Genomic DNA, 6,000 nt, shown 5'->3' on the forward strand with positions numbered 1-6,000 from the left:
CATCAGAGAAGCCCAAATGCATGCATTCATTTATTCTCTTTATTCATTGTTTCAGTCAACATCTATTGGGCACCTGCTGTGTGCTGGGCTTTTATAAGCTCTGCTTAGTCATAAGTGGGCAAACCTGCCATGATACCAACCCTCAGGGAGCTTATCGTCTGGTGAGAGGCAAGCATTCAATGAAATTAGCCAACATATAACTATATAATTATAAATTCTGATAAACGTGCTGAAGGAAAAGGGTAAGATGTTATGAGAAAATAATAGGAGCGATGGACTTGAGAGTAGGTGATCAGAAAGGCCTGTCTAGGGAAGGGGTGCAAAAACAAAGGCCAAGATGGGAAAGGGGTCAGCCAGGGGAAGAATGGACTGGAGTGCCTCTGGGCAGGGAGAAGAGCATGTGCACAACTGCAACGGAGTTGCATGATGATGATACTAATGATACTAATAAAACCACGTGGTACTTACTATAAGCCAGGTGTTCTTAAATTAACCCTCACAACAATCCTGTGAGGTAGATACTGTCAGTACATATTTCTTTTCTTTTCAGAATTGGAAACCATGGGGTAGAGAGGGGAAGTAAGCTGCCCAAGGTCACACAGCCAGTAAATGGTAGAGCTGTGATTCTTACCCAGGAGAAGGACACTGAGGTTGGAACTGGAAGGTGAGGACAGGAACCGCAGGAGGTTGGGCTGGGGCCCTCAAGAGGGTCTGGGTCCTGTGCAGCCTTGCAGGCCATGGATAAGGAGTTTACATTTTATTCTGTGTGTCATGACAAACTACTGAAAAGACTTAAGTAGGAGAGTGCGTGATTTAACGTACAAGTAGAAAAGCCAGTGATGAGAATTCAGTTAAGTCTCAGGATACAAAACCAATGTACAGAAATCTGTTGCACGTCTACACACAAATAATGAAGCAGCAGAAAGAGAAATCAAGGAATTGATCTCATTTGCAATTATACCAAAATCCATAAGATATCTAGGAGTAAACCTAATCAAAGAGGTGAAAGATCTGTACGCTGAAAACTATAGAACACTGATGAAAGAAATTGAAGATGACACAAAGGGAAAAACATTCCATACTCATGGATTGGAAGAACAAATATTGTTAAAATGTCTATGCTGCCCAGAGCAAGCTACACATTTGATGCCATCCCGATCAAAATACCACCAGCATTTGTCACAGAGCTAGAACAAACAATCCTAAAACTTGTGTGGAACCACAAAACCCCAAATAGCCAAAGCAACCTTGAAAAAGAAAAACAAAGCTAGAAGCATCACAATTCCAGACTTCAAGCTATATTACAAAGTTGTGATCAAAACATTATGGCACTGGCACAAAAAATAGACACAAAAATCAATGGAACAGAATAGAAAACCCAGAAATGGACCCTCAACTATATGATCAATTAATCTTCAAAAAAGCAGGAAAGAATATCCAATGGGAAAAAGACAGTCTCTTCAACAAGTGGTGTTGGGAAAACTGGACAGCGACATGCAAAAGAATGAGACTGGACCACTTTCTTACACCATATACAAAGATAAATTCAAAATGGAAGAAAGACCTAAATGTGAGACAGGAAATCATTAAAATCCTGGAGGAGAACACAGGCAGCAACCTCTTTGACATTGGCCATAGCAACTTCTTACTAGATATGTCTCCTTAGGCACGGGAAACAAAAGCAAAAATAAACTATTGGGACTTCATCAAAATTAAAAAGCTTCTGCACAGTGGAGGAAACAAGCAATAAAACTAAGAGGTAATCTGCAGAATGGGAGAAGATATTTGCAAATGACATATTCGATAAAGGGTTAGTATCCAAAATATATAAAGAACTTATAAGACTCAACACCCCCAAAATGAATAACCCAATTAAAAAATGGGCAGAAGGCATGAATAGACATTTCTCCAAAGAAGACATCCAGATGGCCAACAGACACATGAAGGGATGCTCACCGTCACTTATCTTGAGAGGAATGCAAATCAAAACTACAATGAGATACCACCTCACGCCGGTCAGAATGGCTAAAATTAACAAGTCAGGAAACGACAGGTGTTGGCAAGGATGCGGAGAAAGGGGAACCCTCTTACTCTGTTGGTGGGAATGCAAGCTGGTGCAGCTGCTCTGGAAAACAGTATGGAGGTTCCTCAATATGTTAAAAATAGAATTACTCTATGAGCCTGCAATTGCACTACGAGGTATTTACCCAAAGAATACAAAGATACTAATTCAAAGGGATACATGTACCCCGATCTTTAGAGCAGCATTATTTATGACAGCCAAATTATGGAAAACAGCCCAAGTATCCACTGATTGATGAATGGATGAAGAAGATGAGGTATATGTATATAGAATATGCAGTATCACTCAGCCATAAAAAGAAAAAAATCTTGTCACTTGCAATGATGTGGATGGAGCTAGAGAGTATTATGCTAAGCGAGATAAGTCAGTCAGAGGAAGACAAACATCTTATGATTTCACTCATATGTGGAATTTTAAAAACAAAACAACAATCATAGCGAAAAAAGAGAGAGAGAGAGAGAGACAAACCAAGAAACAGACTTTTAACTCTAGACAACACACTAATGGTTCCAGAGGAGGGGGGGGTGGGGGATGGGTGAAGTAGGTGAAGGGGATTAAGGAGGGCACTTGTCATGATGAACAGCCGGTGATGTAAAAAAGTGTTGAATCACTAAATTGTGCCCCTGAAGCTGATATTACACTGTATTTTAACTAACTGGAATTTGAATAAAAACTTAAAAAAAAGAAAAGCCAGTGATGAATTTTATTATTTTTTAAAACACACTGATCATATTCTATGAATATAAAACCCACACATTGTTCATTTGGAACACACAGAAAAACACAAAGTAGAAAATAAAAGTCACCTTTAATCCCACTGCCTGAAGACAATAGGTAATCACTGTTAACCTTGGAATATAGCAGTCTTGGCATGTAAGTTTTCCAACCCCTGATAAATATTTGTATGATAATTGTAGCATAATTGGAATGATCACCCTATACATACTGCTTTGTCAAGCAGCACTCAAGAAACATAGAGTGTCACATGGTGGTTTTGTTCCGGGGTTTGCAGGAAGAGGGGAACATTGGTGAGGCGACAGGAGCCTGGAGGGCTGGGTTGGGGGACGGAGAGAAGCCCATTATGTTCCAGGAAGACGGGAGTGTCTGGGCCATGGGTGTAGGGTGCCACTTTGGAAGGATGCTTGTGAGCCACCTGTGAGCTCCCTGAAGCGTTCTCCAGGGAACAGATTAGAGGCAACACCTTTTCCTCCGCTGCAGGCCTTCGCCACAAAAACCCAGCTGCCTGTGCGGCTCCTCATGGGGGAGATTGTCTGTGGGCCTCTCTTCCGCCCGCCCTAGGGCCTAATTCCGGCATGAGAGGATGGGCAGGTTGTATACCCCGGCCGACCCTACCTGTTACAGTACCTCTCTGATTTTGTATCAGGCACGGCGACAAGTACTTTTTATATGTGTCACTTTAATTAATCCAACCTACACTTCTCTGAGGTAGGTCACATCAGTCCTCTGACGCTCAGCAGCCGGTAGTGACAGAGCCGGTGGAACTCAAGTATGTCAGACCCCAACCTCCACGTGTTTAACCTCTTCTGCACATGGCCTGTGTCCCCTGAGACACTCTTGTCATCCTGGTCTGATGGCTGCAGGAGTTCACGTTCTCCATCTGACTCTGGGATTGGGCCTGCCCAGGTACACCCCCAGGTTACCCGGGAGGCCGAAGCAGCCCTAAAGCTGGGGGTACTGAAGTCATGCAAATAATGGGTAGGTGCTTGGAAGGCAGCTAGTCCAAGGCCAGAAACCCAGGCTGATGGACTACCACGCAGGTCCAGCAGGGCGAGAAGGCTGGGTTGGGGAGGCAGGACTACCTCCCGTCTAAAGAGCAGGACTGAAAGGCTGAATCCTCACACCCATCGGGGCCTCGGCCACAGCTGGATCAGGTGGGAGTAAGGTCCCCAAAGCTAACTGGGAACGTCCCCAGGATGCTCTGTCGCTCAGGCAGCGTTCCCAGGGAGGCCGCCCCTGCTGCTGCCCTCTTCCCTCCATTCATGGAAAAGTACAGACTGCCAGGCCTCCATGCAAATGCTTCGCTACCCTCCGCACTCACAATGGCAAGCACTGACTCGTTTGTCCTTGGTCCAGCGCTGGAGGAAAATAGTTTCCCAAAAAAGCAGCTTAAAAAAAATGTGGAAAAAAAATCCACACCCCAAGTGTCTGCAGAGTGGGGGCGGGAAGTCCTCTAGACGGGCTTGCAGCCGGAGAGGAGATTCTGCGGTCCTCTTGCGAAGAGGCCGGGAAGGAATATGAAACCCTATCGCTCCCTGGGGGGAGGAGACAGGCACACTGTGCCTTTCACTTTCTGCTTGTTCTTGGAGGCATTGGGGACTCACGCCGGGAAGTCGTGGCCTCCTGAGAGGCTGCCTCAGACGGCAGGGGTTCAGTGAGTCAGGATCCCTGGTCCGACCCCCAGATACTCAGGGGGACCTGGAGCATGCATCTGTTTTCTCAAGGATGCTGCCGCTACCTTGGCCTCCCAGGGCTAACCTACTCTCTGTGACCTCTTCCTCACTTCCTACCTTAGGTAATGATTCACAGTTTACACATGACCTCATCTGACACTTGCTGTCAACGGGGAGGTGGGGTGTTGAAGGTAGACACTACTGGGTCTATTGTACAAAACAGGGGCTCAGGGTCTGGAGGGGAGGTGTCTGCTTAGGGCCACATAGACCTCAGTCTCCCGTGAGTCCAGCATCCCTTCTGCTAGGTTGTGGGCTGCCCCTCAGTCTTTTGACTCAGATACCCCATGGGACCCTGCTGCATTATTTCAGAGGTGGGAGGTGCTGAGGAGTGAAGGCTCTGGAGTCAGGAGCCTGACCTGTGTGGCACTGTGCCTGGCCCCTAGGTGGCTTCTTGATTGTGTGAAAGAATGAGTGTATGCCCTTGGGCAAGTTGCCTTAATCTTTCTGTGCCTCAGTTTCTTTATCTGCACAATGCAAGCGTAGAGTTGGAGCATCTCTGAAGTCTGAGCCCCTTTCCATTCTCAGGCTTTGAGGGGTGAACCTTTCTGATCAAACCCAGATTTGCTAGCTCCTGCCAATGCAGCCATCACCCCTGCGGTCCATTCACACTCTGCTGGGACCCTTCCTGATCCCTACCTGCCCCGGTGAGGTGGGCTGAGCACAGAGCTGGAGGCCTGAGGTCTATTTTTACCTCTGCATCTCCCTCTGCAAGTGTTGGATCCTCCTGCATGACCCAGGCGTGGGTCATCTGGATTCAATGATTCAGGGGGGTGTATTTCCTTTTTCTGGTCTTAGATGGCTGGCTCCTTGACCGGACTAATGGTACGGGACACAGAAAAGGCAAGCGGGGGGCTCCTACAAGCATCAGGGGGCTAAGTTCATGAAGCACGTGGGTGTGCTCGAGGGGGTCCAAGGGCTGGATTTTCACACCCCGTGCGCGGCTGAGCACTGTGTGGAGATTCTATCAACGTGGCTCCTCCACGCCTGGCCTGCCCTGCTCTGGTGGTGTGGCTGGTGTGGGGAGAGCATGGGGGTGCTGACTTGGGGAAGGGTGGGGCTGCATCTCTGTCAGGGCTGGAATGGCCTACTTCTGTGTGTGCAGAGATGGTGGAGACGGGTGGAGGGTGGCTTGTGGCTCCAGGCTTCCCCAGCCTAGCCACCATGTTGGAAATCCAGTTTATTGAATTTACAGTAAAGGTTTTATGGGGCTTTCCTGGAAGCTTCTCATTATGGAAACTCTTGTGCTGGCAGTTTGGTGGCTGGTGTCTGGTTTGTTTGGGAGAGGTTGAGTCAGGTCCTGCCTTGATGGAAAGTTCCTCTGCCTGGGTCACTTGAGGGGAGCAGGCTGGGGGCCTGAGTGGGTCTGCCAGGTTCTGGGAGAGGACCAGCCATCCTGCAGCTTGGTCCCGAACGGGTCCCCACTTGTTTCTTATCTGACCATTCTTT

Source organism: Zalophus californianus, chromosome 4, assembly GCF_009762305.2.
Source record: "Zalophus californianus isolate mZalCal1 chromosome 4, mZalCal1.pri.v2, whole genome shotgun sequence".
In the NCBI taxonomy this organism is placed as follows: Eukaryota; Metazoa; Chordata; class Mammalia; order Carnivora; family Otariidae; genus Zalophus; species Zalophus californianus.